The following is a 13,571-nucleotide window of genomic DNA, read 5'->3' as shown; positions in this document are numbered from 1 at the left end:
GATTTTTATGAGATAAAAATGGATTAAAGGAGGTAAAATGGTTAAAAATAGTTAAATTTCGAATCAGGCCATGAAACTTTAATATGTTGTCACATGCATGATTTACAGAGTGTATGTAAATTTTGAGATCAAATGATCGCATTTAGCATGATTTATGAAATTTTAGAGTAAAATGGCATAAATAGTGATTATTTTAGCATAAATAGCTAAAACGAATTGCATGGCATAAGAAATTATTTTAGGTTGCATAAATATCCCACTAATCAGATCTAAAGTTGCAAAATTGACTGGATTGATTTTTCTATACTTTAGATGTTTTATGAGATAAAACCGATAAATGGCAACTATATTTTCTCCAAATTAATTCGAAACTTTTAACCATGATTTTTGACATTCTGAGTATCATGGAATTATTCCAGAATGTTCAAAAATTTAAAATTCAAATTTTGAAATTATTGTAATTTAATTTGGATTTATTTCATAAATGTTATGTTTTTAAGGTAAAGAATGAGCAAAATAATTAAATCAAGTTGAATTATTGTCAAAAATTGAGTGATTACTAATTTTTGAGTCCTAAGAGTGTTAGGATAATTAACTTGAGCTTAGATTTGATTTAAATGTTAATTTGTGATTTTAAGAAGTTATTATCACGCATTTCCATAAAACCGGGTTATATATACGATATAAGTTAAATAGGGCGATTTGGCACATAATTTGGCATGATAGATACATATTATAATGCTGCATATTTCAATTGTTGAATGTATTTTATTTATATAATTTTGAATTATGTAATTTTATCTTAGTATGGCGTTAGTTTTAATCGATATTACCCGTAATGAAAGGGAATATTGATTCGGTTGTAATTTAATGTGATCTCGTATCACTTTTATTTTTACTAGTTTTTCATATTACAAATGTATAATAGGAATAGCTTTGTATTTTTATTATTATCTGTAATCATGGAGTTTCTTCAAGACGATGCCATTCGGAAAGGCGTTCCGACAAAGACGGTGTTCTTGGGAGGCGTGCCACTTGAAGATTCAAGGGACCAAAGGAGTTGGTTTCTGAATATGTAATAGATTATTTGATTTTCTATTTTTAGGAAGGCCATACTAGGAATTTACTATTATTGCTTTGCATTTCTTTTAATATGTTGCATGCATTGCCAAATCGCCATAACTACACATGCACATCATATCGAGTCATCGACCGTGTCAATTAAAATTATCGTAGTTCACCGCTTTAGTTCACTTAAAATGTGATAGATAATAAATTGACAAGACCTCTCACTTTTAATAATTGAGAATTAGCCTTACCAAATAGTAGAAACCACGAATCCCAATTTTATAATGAAGTAGATTCGGCTCACCGGGGTACTAAACTTGTTACGTTGGGTAAGTGGGTAATAAAATGTTATTACATCAAAATTTGGATTGAGCTCAACAGAAGTATTCGTGACCGTAGTCGCATGTGTTCCAGGCTAGAGATAAACATTAAAGTATTTTTTATCGACCGAGAGTTGTAGAAGTAGAATCGATTAAGAGGTTAATCCACCGAGTTATATTAATAAGGGATGACTCGACTCACCGTACCCGTATTAATATGAATTTGGATCTCGGAATCATTTATAATAGTTGGGTAGAGGTCACTATATAAATGCAATACTTGTTTACAAGTAATTTTAAAACGATAGATGTTAATTATTTCCTTCATTTCCATTTTTGTAGTTAATTATATGCAATGAATTCATCTAATACTCCTACACCAATCACCATCGATTCATGGCTCCAATCATTCGATGAAAAATTCTCCGAGTATGACAATGATACGATTAGAGAATTACGCGTTGGCATTGGTCAGGATGGAAATTTTTGCTTCTTTACCACCTCCACACCACCCACTCTAATATTAATGCCCACCACTTTGGTAAGAAAATCTTGTGAAGAAAATCTCAGTAAACCAAGGGCATCCTTGTTTGAAGAAACAAGGAGAAATATTAAATTGAGTGGGAGTTCTAGCAAGAGTGTCCTTGCAACTGAAAGGAGTATTGGTATTATTAAAGGGAAGGCAAAGATGGGTAAGGAACCCAAACCTGATAATGACTTGGAAATGGATAGTGAGACTACCACAACCAAGACCAAAAAGGGTGCCCAATCTTATGAAGAATGTCATTATTGTAATGTCATGGGGCCATTGGAAGCGAAATTGCCCCAAGTATTTGGGAGATATCAAAGTTGGACTTATTACTCCAAGTGGGATTTGGAAATGTGGAAAAGCTAAACAAGAGTGAGATAAATCCCCGACAAGGAAATGGAGCTAGGGTAGCCGCCACTTAGAGAGGGACTTATGTACTTGTTTTTGCTAATAGCTTTGAGTTGTAATCTACATAATAGTTATTATGTACCCACCTTGTCTAAAACATTATTTCCATTTCTACGTTAGACATGAAAGGATTTATTTTGTTGAAAATAGACATGGCTGTGAGCCATGTCACTTATCTTTATGATATACAAGTTTTAGACACTTCCAACTCAAGCAAAGAAATCTTCATTATACGATCCAAAAGACTCAAACTATTAATCCAAATGATTTGTACATTTGGCTTTTTCGATTAGGTCACATACATAAGAAACGCATTAAAAGGCTAGTGTAGACTAGATTTATTAGACCATTTGATTTTCAATCATATTGAATATGCGAATCTTATCTCCTTCGCAAAATTATTTGCACTCCCTTTAGTGGTAAAGGGACACGAGCAAGAAATTTGTTGTGACTAATACATGCCGATGTATGTGTTCTAATGAGAATCACCGCAAGGGGCATTTATGACTACTTTGTCACTTTTACCAATGATTTAAGTAGATATGGGTATATTTACTTAATCAAATATAAAGTGAAGCATTTGAAGAATTTGAGAAATTTCTAAATGACGTAGAGAACCAATTGAACAAAGTAATAAAGCATTACGATTCGATCGTAGTGGGAAAGATCTAAGTAATGAATTTGATTTATTAAAATATAGATTATGACCAAGTGTCACTACCCATAAGATCAAACTAAAATGAGTCAGTTTGAGTTATTGAACTCAATTTTGGGAATTTGCATTCCAAAACGAACAAGTAATTCTAAACGGATGGTCAACCAGGTGATACTTGAAATAGAGAGTCTATTTAAAAAATCACATGGATCAGAAACGCATATGACATGAATCAAACTGCCATGATAGAGATGGTATTTTTATGTGCTGACACTTCAGTCTAGACGAACTTCCAATTACTCCACAATATATCTTTGTAACTCACAAAGCTATCTCTTAAGAAGATAAAGGTATTTCTATGAGATAGAGTGGGAGTAGATTAGATCGTCACAAACATGTCTTATAGTTAATGAGTTACTTTGTGAAAGTAATGGAACTATAATCTATAAAGATAGAATAGGAGTAAAGCTCAGTGGGAGTTTAGCACACATGTCTTGTTGTTAAAATGTTGCTTTGTGAAAGTAATGGTATTATGACCTTGTCCCAAATCGACCTTGTAACATATGAGCCATAGCATTACAATCCAAAAATTGTTACTCAAGAGTAGATTTACTTTAAAGCGAGGGTCTCTTTAAAAGTAAATAGAGCTTTAGAGTACTCAAATGCATAATATTGACATGATGATGTTGATCAAGATAAATTATGTTAGGAATTTCCACATTTCATTTTGATGAAGGACGGAAAATGATATTAAAAATACGCTTTTCTAAAATGGGAATTTTGAGAAGGATGTGTTTGGAACACAAACCTTAGATAAAGATCTAAAAATCTTAACACCTTATGCGTAGCTTTATTAAGTGATCCTAGCATGGTCTTAAGCAAGCATTAAAGGGATTATACTTTTTGTTCATGTGACAATAGTGAATGGTTTCATTCACTTGATTGAAGAATCATGATTATACATGAAGTTAAGTAGGACCTAGAATTGTTTCTCCATGTCTTATATGTTGATGACATATTAGTTATTGAGAATAACGTACCGATGCTCTCTTATGTGAAAGAGTGATTGGAGACTTGGAAGGGGATGAAAAGTATTCTAGATTTTTGAATGTATGTGAGAGAATATTGGCATAGAGTTGAGAGTATTATGAGGATCAGATCTTTCGTATCCGTTTAACATCAACAAGGTTGAATGGGTTATTCATGTTGATGGAAGTGGAATTACTATGATGGAGTCATAGTCATTCACTGAACCTATTAGGTTGTTGATTATATGAAATTAATCTCTAATGTTTCCGCCATTAGAATGATGGTGTATGTCAACAGATGCACATGCCATGATGTATCATATGCTAAGAGCATAATAAGTCAATAACAAGATAATTCCCATGATATAGTTTGTGAAAGCCTTAAACAACATCCTTGAGATTCTGAGAATTAAGGATTCGTTCATATGTTTGGATGATAAACTAAGTTATGTGTTGAAGGGGTGCACAAACTTTAATTTCCAAACCAAAAGGGATTTGTTGAAATCCTAGGATGTCTTATTGACTTGGGAGTAAAAGACTAGAAAAGTGTTTTAGTTTCGTACATTGCAAATTCTACAAAAGGAATCTATGTAAATTGTGATAAAATGGTCAACGTAGGGATTAAGGGTGAATCCCTCTACAAATGACTTTATCACAAGTTATGTGATAACAATGGGAGCATCTTTCAAGTTAAAGAGCCCAAGTCTAGCAAGAAGACTAGACAAATACTTAGAGATAAATTCAAGTTATTAGAAATAACATTGAAAAGAAGGAAATAGCAATTGATAAAGTTGGAATGTTTGGATATAGGTTATATCCATTTGCCAAGCTTTTATTGCATTTTAACTAGTGTAAAAGATACACTAAAAATTATAAGATATGAAATAGTAATAGTGTATTGACTATTCATATGTGATAATCGCATTTATCGTTTGAGTTTTATTAAACTCACCCGTTACCTTGTTATATCCAAATAGGTTGTAGAGACAAATTAAACCCCATTAAAGTGAACTGGATTGACATGGTATTCGCCCCTAGTTACTTATATGAGGTGACGTCTTGAAGTGACTAGAGTGTGATGCGATTGATGGCAAGTTCAAGTGCCATAGAGTCATATGGGATGACTAGTCGATCACATAGGCAGACTGTATGGGACACTCTATCGGGCAGTGACCGCTTATAGAGTTCTGGTAATGCATAAAGCCTGGTCGTGGCAAGAGCTATTATAGTATTCTTGTGAGTTAACTCTTTTGACTAGAGACTGTTCGCCCAAGTTGGCACAAATTTCTAATTAGCTTTGATTTATGCTCTACGACTGTCGTAAATGAGGTCAAATGGGTATATTTTGGGTTATGATGAACTGTGGCTGAACGAAGGGAATAGTGCGATAAGAATTGTCCACCCTTTGTCAGGGTTGTTTGAAATCTCAAGGCCACTCGAGGAGTATTTAACTGGAAAATTGTGGCCACACTCGGAAGTTATCTATGGTAGATAATTCCGGTCAAACAGTTACACTTCAGATCGAGGAAACCACTCAAGATATGATCAAGTACAAGTACGACCTGCAAGAGACCTTGCATTGAGTGGGAGATTGTAATAGGACAAGAGAATTGGTGACGCACACTTGTCTCGGACAAGTGGGAGATTGTTGGATTATGTGTCCTCAACAATAGTGCGATCACATTATTTAAATATCATAATTAAATCTCATAATATGAATACAAAATGGATGATTCATTTTATAGTCAACTGATCAACATTAATCGGTAACGATTGGCTTGCTAGAGTTTGACGTTACTATCGTAGGACGGTGGTGGTCAGTTGATCCCTTAAGGTCACACCTAATGGATGATGCCCTTATCAGTAAAGTTAATTAATTGTATGTCGATACAAGTTGATTAATTCCTTAAATATGAACAATTTATATTTATGAGAGGAAATATGTATCTTATTGTAATGTCATTAAATAAGATTCGATTTAGTAAAATAATATGTTAATTCACTAAATTATGTTGAGGTTTATAAATATTTCGAGGTAGAGGTAATTAGTTATTTACATTTACAAAAGGTTGTAAGTTTAAATAACTAGCTATTATGGGACCCATTTTTTGTTGATATAATGATAAAATATTACTCAATAAGTTTAGTGAATATATGTTTATTAATTTGTCACATAATTGTTGTATGATCAAATTAATATTTAATTATGTAAGATAATTAAACATAAGTCTTATAAGCATTTGTGAACAAATATTATAAGACAAAAATGGACCCATATAGGTACATATGTACTGTCCAAAACATAAGATGGTGGAGTTTTTTGTTTTTGTCATTTAGTTGTTGGAAAGATGCTCCAACAACTTATGACAACACTTTACTAAAGCCTACTACCTACACTATTTGCATAAGACAAATTGAGAAGAGAAAAAAATGCTAAAAAGGGAGCATAGTGGCCGGACCACACTAGAGCACACAAGACTTTGTTGTTCTTTTTTTTCATTTTATTCTCTCAAAAGATGCTCATGTTGATAACATGCAAAAACCTCTCACATATTCATTACTTCTTCATCAAAACATGAGAAGTTTTGATTCAAATTATTCAAAGAAATTACTAATATTATAAGTATAATATATGAGTATTAGTAATCAATTTTTAGGTAGACTACTAATTAAATATCTAGCAAATATTATTTAGTAGAGATAATGGCTAATCTTGGGTACAATCAAGAGGAGAATATCTACATTGGGATTTTGGAGGATCATCCTAATATTCATTATAGCTCAAGAACAAGTGAAGGTAGGAAACCTTACTTGTGCCCATAAATCCAAAATTTACAATGTAAGGGACATTATTTTTCTTATAAATCTCTTATTTTGTTATGCATTCACTAGATCTAAAGAACAAATAATTAAGAAGTTAATTAGTTCATTATTAGAGGAGTCTAATAAGAGGTAAAAAAACCTAACAATGAACTGTTATATTTAGAGGTGAGTGTAAGAGATTTGTTATACGAACAGTGGTGGTGTTATGGTGTGTCACTAGTGGTTAAAGGTGATGATTATTAGGATGTGATCATGTTTAACTAGTAGGATGTGATTACGGGTCTATGATGTGTATAAATGTTTGTGTGAGGTTCTTACCTCACGAGAAGTGGTATAGCGTCATAATTATAAAGTTGTTATCTGAATGTTCTGTAATATATGTTGGGTACGGTAGCCTAATGGAATGATATTCAAAAGTGATAGTTTCGGTAATCTGGCATGGCTAATTATACTTGTATGTGTATTCATAATATATGTTTATTCCGTGAAATGGTATGGATGATATTCATGAGGTTCTTATTTGTTTATCCTGTGTAATATGTTGCATTGTGATCTACTAAAGCGGTTTTGAGTAAGTTTTCTTGTACAGGAAGTTATACTGAGTCAGTGTTTATGGGATTGTATGTATTGCGATGACTATCGATGTGGTTGTTCTCCCTCGGGTGGTGATCCAGGAATGGTGCTTGTGTTGTGATGCGGATATTTTCGCGCTGTGGTGGGCTGTTGGTGGCGGTGTTCCGATGCCGTCATCGGTTGTGGTGGAGTAGGAGGGATGTTTACGATACGAGTTCTCGAAAGTACATACCAGTTATACATGGATTGTTGTTTTGTTTACTGACAGTGCTGTCGTATACCTATCAAAAATAACTAACTAAACTAACTATATAGCTAGGGAAGTCAGGTTGATATCCTCAGGGAGGCAAGATATCTGTAAGAGTCCGTCTATTTGGTCACAAATTGGGGGGTTTGTAATTGGTTCCCTAACTAAAAGATTTAAAGGAAGAGAAGCAAGGAGAGAGCAATAAAGACAGAAAATGAGAATAAACTATCAATAGAGAGGGGACATGTCACGATTTCGGTTCACTACGATAGTCCAGTGACTCAACTGTAAACAACTTAGATAAATAACTGCGAGACGAATATGGAAAGGTCCTTCCGGTCCACTTTTTATCCTAAATTACCACTAACTTAACTTTCGTCCTCGTCAGAATAGTCTATTGTTCATAGCAGGCCTATTTAGTCCAATCTTCCGATCCAGGATTAAATTTAACCAGATTAAAAGGGTGACTCAGAAGCGTGCACTCAACTAAATCGGTAAATACAGTTATATTGCTATGGGGATAGAGTCTCACAATTAATTCATCTAACCTATTTACTATATCGTCACATTTCTACCGTAGATCCCCTAATCCTAACATGAAACAGATTAGCTACTCATGCTATTATTGTCAAAACTAATAACAATGAAATAACTAACATTAAACATGATGAAATAATAATGAAAATGCATAAACAAAGATTAGGGCAGAAAATTAAAGGAACAAGATGAGTAATTAAGATGAAAAAATGAAAGATTAAGATTAAAAGAGAGTAAGATATTACAATCGCAAGAATCCGGCGTAAAGAACGACTAATTCCGAGCTAAATAACCTCGAAAGCAAAGTTACAGTGAAATGAAAAAAAAACGTTCAAGCGTAATGTCAAAATGATAGGTAAAAACTGAATGCTAATGACCTAGTTATTATGCGCTTAAATTGAAAAATTATCAAGTCCATAAGCTAAAACACGTTCACGGACTAATTAAAGCCCATGACAGCCAAAATAACTCGATCGAGTAGTCTGAAACAACTCGATCGAGTACTTCTCCAAAATATCTACTCGATCGACCAAAATTGTTACTCGATCGAGTAACTCCTAATTCCAGCTCTATCGATCGAGTAAGACAAAGCACTCGATCGACCAACTCAGCCATAGAAACCACTAGATCGACCAATAAAACAGCTCGATCGAGTGTTCTTCCTCCAAAACAGCTCAAACACGTGACCGACTGCTCCGTAGACCATTCCTTCACGCATCCCAATGCAAGATCTCACTCTGAACAATCCCGTCTCCTCAAAATGCATGCAAAAAGGGACGAAAATGGTACGATTCTACTACTTCCACGTTCATTCCTACAAAACGGACAAAACGAACCAAAGTAGCCAATTCGGGGCAAAATGCAATATAAACAGTATGAAAGTACATAGAAATACGTGCTAAAATAGGCTAGAAAGACTATACAAAATGCACGTATCAAATCTCCCCAAACCGAACCTTTACTCGTCCTCGAGTAAACTAAAATACAACTAATGGAACGGAAATGAAAACTCAGAGCTAGCTTAACTTGTCTACTTGAACCAGTTTAATGCAACAAAAATTAACAGTTACAGCTAAGTAGTCGATACGCAAACGAGTTATAAGTTGTTTAGAAGTATAGCCGACCTATCGACCTTGCAAGACCAACAAAATCGGACTCTCACGTGGTCACTCTTCTCTCATGAAGCAAAGGGTGAATAAAATATGTAAAAGAGAGAAAGAGAAACAGTCACTCACCTAACTGCGACCTACATAGCATGTATGCAACAAAAATGAAAGACAATTCAAGTACTAATGCACACACTTCAACCAATAATGTCCGTCACAGCCGAGGGCTTACAAATGATATGGGAATAGTGAGGTTCAGGTGAGAAAAGGCAAAACAAGTTATGGTAATGTGGAGGTAAAAGCGCCAAACTAGTTCCTAAACAGGACCATATAAGACCGTCCAAATCTCTACTGACTGAAAAATTAAGTACAAGTGCCCTTGATTTGGTACACAGCTCACTAATCACATACACAATCTCCTCAAAAATATGGAATAAAAACGGAGGAATTAGACGGCCACAAACTTCCCTTTTTTAATACCGTCTAAATGAATCAACTGATACAAATCAAATATTTTTTCAACTTTTTTTTTTCTTTTCTGATAATTTTCATTTTTCTTTCCTTTTTTTGTTGCTTTTTCTTCATGTTTTTTTCTTTTTTTTTTTCCTTTCCTCCTTCCTTTATTTACACCAACTCCAATCAAAATGATACGGGCCAAACTGCTGACGGAAAATCATACCACAAAAGACATACTAAACTAGCTTGACTAGGCAGACTCAGTTTGGGATGTAGCTAATGGGTCAAAAAGGCAAGTTTTGGCTTAAGTGAAGCTAAATGGGTGAAAAATATAAGAAAAGGGGAAAATTTGCAAGCACCTCCCTGCATATGACACCGACCACAAACCCGAATGTGTGCATTTGACAAGAAATCGAATGTCATAAAAGGGCAAAAATGATGAACATGCTATGCAAGGAGTATTACTCTCAATTCCTAATGAACTGGTCATGAATGTCACCAGTTATGGCTCTAAATCTCAGAAATTGTAAAGTAGGTTGCCAATTTATCAGGTCAAGTCTAAACAGTCAGCTAGATTTGAACAAAAACTCGTAGACTATGCGTATGACAAAGCTAATAACTATCAATAGAAGTGCAAGGCTCAAGTAAAATGACAAGTTATAGTGCAATTTCATCACGGAAATCAACCGTTCCGACTCAACCTATATGCAAAAATAAACGTGAATATTTTTTGAATTTTTGAATATTTTTTGGTTTTTTAAATTTAAATGAAATAAATACAAATGCAAGCTGGAATATAAACGTGAATGCAAAACAAATGCAAATGAAGACTCAAAAGGATGCAATACCCTCCCCAAACCAAAACGGACAACGCCCTCGTTGTCCTCCAGCATACACCAGCAGATATATACAAGGGAACGGGAAAATACAACCAATAAAGAATGAAAAACAATAAAATAAAAAGGAGACAAAATAAATAAAAGAGCGAGAATAGACATACAAAACACAAACTTCCCCAAACCAGCCAGAAAACTGGGGAAGTGAGTAGACCAGCAGCTACTCGTCAGCCTCCTCCGTCATGTCCTCCACCGTAACGGTGTAGTCCGGGTCCACCTCCTGATCTCTCCAGTTTTAACATCATCGCTCCCACTTTGACTGACATTAATTGCACAATAACCATTGACAGCTCTTCATTATTTTCATCTATACCTGCAGCAAGAAAAATAGACGGACTTTCCTCCTTTTTGCTCTCAACCTGAGGCGGAGGGGTCACGATAGCAGCACAATATTCCAAATCTTCATTTGGAGTGTCAATAAGAGGGTCAGTAGAAGAGAGGGTATTGCAAGGCTGAGCTTGCATGGGAGCCCTTCGGGACTTAGACTGATGGAATATCAATTCCTCGTCCCCAACCAGAAAAGCCAATGTCTTGCCCCCGACGTCTATCACTGCACGGGTAGTAAATAAAAATGGTCTCCCTAAGATAATAAGGGTATGGGCATCTTCGGGGATGTCAAGTACAACGAAGTCAACGAGAATAAAGAACCTCCCGACCTTAACAGGTATGTCTTCTATTACACCAAGTGGTCGTGATATACTACGGTCGGCCATATGAACAGTCATATTTGTGCAATTAAACTAGGTCAAACCAAGTCTCTTAGCCAGAGACAGTGGTAAGACACTCACACTAGCGCCAAGATCGCATAACGCGTTATCAATCAAGTGGGTACGAATATGATACGGAATCGAAAAACTACCCGGGTCTGACTGTTTGGGAGTTAACTTATTCTGAACTAAGGCCATCCCTACCTCGGTCAAAGCTACCGTCTCATGATCATTAATGTGCCTCTTACGCGGTAAAATTTCTTTTATAAATTTAAGGTAAGAGGGTACCTGTGTCAGTAATTCGGCGAATGGCACAGTGACTTGCAAGCTTTTTAGGAGTTCGGCAAATTTGCCGAATTGTTGATTAGCCTTAGTATTCTGCAAACGCCTCGGGAAAGGCACCGTGATGGGTATATCGAGCCCTTTGTTCCTCTCTTCTAATGTATCGTCCGGATCAAGCTCTAAATCCTTCGATCGAGACTTCTTTCCTCTCGAACGTGGTCTTTCAGGTGATTTTTCACTCGATCGAGCACTAGCAGGCTCTCGATCGAGTTGTTCTTTATCAGCATTACTCGATCGACCAAAAATATTATTCGATCGAGCAGATTCTTCAGAAAATTCACTCGATCGAACAGTTTTATTTACTCGATCGAGCTCTTCTTTTTCCTGTTCACTCGATCGAGTAGAAATTCCACTCGATCGAACACTTTCTTCAGCATTTTTACTCGATCGACCCCCAGAAATTAGTCGATGGAGTACTTTCTTTGTCGTCAGCTCTTTTTCATCAACAGAACACTATTCATCAGCAGTAATTTCCTTCCCCGGGTCAGATTTCTGTCCTTCATATGAATAACCGCTCCTCAAATTAATTAAATTCACCGTCTCATGTGGATTCTTATCGGCCTGTGACAGTAAATGTCCTGGTTTCCTTGTGGACTGGTTCGCGGCTAACAGGGCAACTTGAGTTTCAAGTGCCTTGATAGATGCATCTTTTTGTTGATCACTTAGTTGCCACTGCTTTGCCAAAGACTGCAACATCGTCTTCAACTCACCTATCTCACTTACCCCACCAGAAGATGATGCACCTTAACTAGGTGTAGGAACGAAAGGAGGCTTCTGAAAGCCTTGTTGAGCCTTATGAGGAGGGACATATGGTTGCAGCTGCTGCGGAGGAGGGGTAGGATTGAGCACATTTTGACTTGTCCACCTCAAATTGGGATGGACTGCCCCTTGGTTATTATAATAGGAACCCCCTCCTTGCCTGTATTGTTGATAAGCAAGGACATGTTCCTTCTCTGTAAGACAGCCAACAGCAGTGTGACCGTCGTTGCTCCCACACCTCTGACATGTGACAGTCTCCCCTCTAGTAAGCAAATGAACCGTCTGAGGCTCCCCAGCAGAATGCAACTCCAACTTATCAAATATAGCATTCATGGCTTCCAGGTGAGCCATAACTTGCTTATCGACTGCATGAACTGTTCTAATACCATCCCTCGGGTTTCCATACTCAGCACAGTGGGTCGCCATCTCTTAAATAAAGGCCCATCCCTTTTCATCGTCAGTGTTCATTTGGAATCTTCCGTTGGATGATGCATCAAGTATGGCTCTGTGATCATCGTATAGCCCATTGTAGAACTAATTGGATAAAAACCACGGATCAAAACCATGGTGAGGAAGAGACCTCACCAACCTCTTGAAACGGCACCACGCTTCATAGAAAGTTTCATCAGGTGCCTGCTTGAAACTAGTGATTTTTGCCCTCAGCTTATTAGTGCGCTGCGGAGGGAAATATCTCTTATAAAAAGCAAGAGCAAGGGTCTCCCAGTCTGTGACCCCTGCGGTCGTGCGGTCCAAATCAGTCAGCCACTCCCTGGCTGAGTCAGTCAAAGAAAAAGGAAACAGCACCTCCTTAATCTTGTCTTGAGTTACCCCCTTTGTGGCGGGGATAGTAGAACAGTAGTCCGTAAAGACCTCTATATGCTTCCTCGGGTCTTCACCTGCCAAACCTCTAAAGAGATTTCTCTCCACCAGATTGATATAGGACGGACGGATGTCAAAAGTATTCCCATCCTCAGTCTGGAGATTGAAAACTTTAGGAATAGATGATTCTTTAGGCTCCGAATAACTTGCAATATTCGGCATCTTTACTGGTTGGTTTGCAGAACTGAAAGTGTCTTCTTCAAAAGATGGATTTTCTGTAAATAGGAAATGCTGAAGT

The 13,571-nt window shown here is 36.3% G+C and overlaps 1 non-coding gene across 1 annotated transcript; it reads left to right on the top strand.

The window, feature by feature from the left end:
* The first annotated feature begins 13,013 nt into the window (after window positions 1-13,013).
* On the top strand, window positions 13,014-13,120 carry LOC141635182 (small nucleolar RNA R71). The gene has a single exon (XR_012539886.1). It is a non-coding gene; the product is annotated as a small nucleolar RNA R71 (small nucleolar RNA).
* Window positions 13,121-13,571: the final 451 nt, after the last annotated feature.

This window comes from Silene latifolia, chromosome Y, assembly GCF_048544455.1.
Source record: "Silene latifolia isolate original U9 population chromosome Y, ASM4854445v1, whole genome shotgun sequence".
Lineage (NCBI taxonomy): Eukaryota > Viridiplantae > Streptophyta > Magnoliopsida > Caryophyllales > Caryophyllaceae > Silene > Silene latifolia.
The sequence above is the reverse complement of the archived record's forward strand: the minus strand, read 5'-3'. Positions and strand labels throughout refer to the sequence as shown.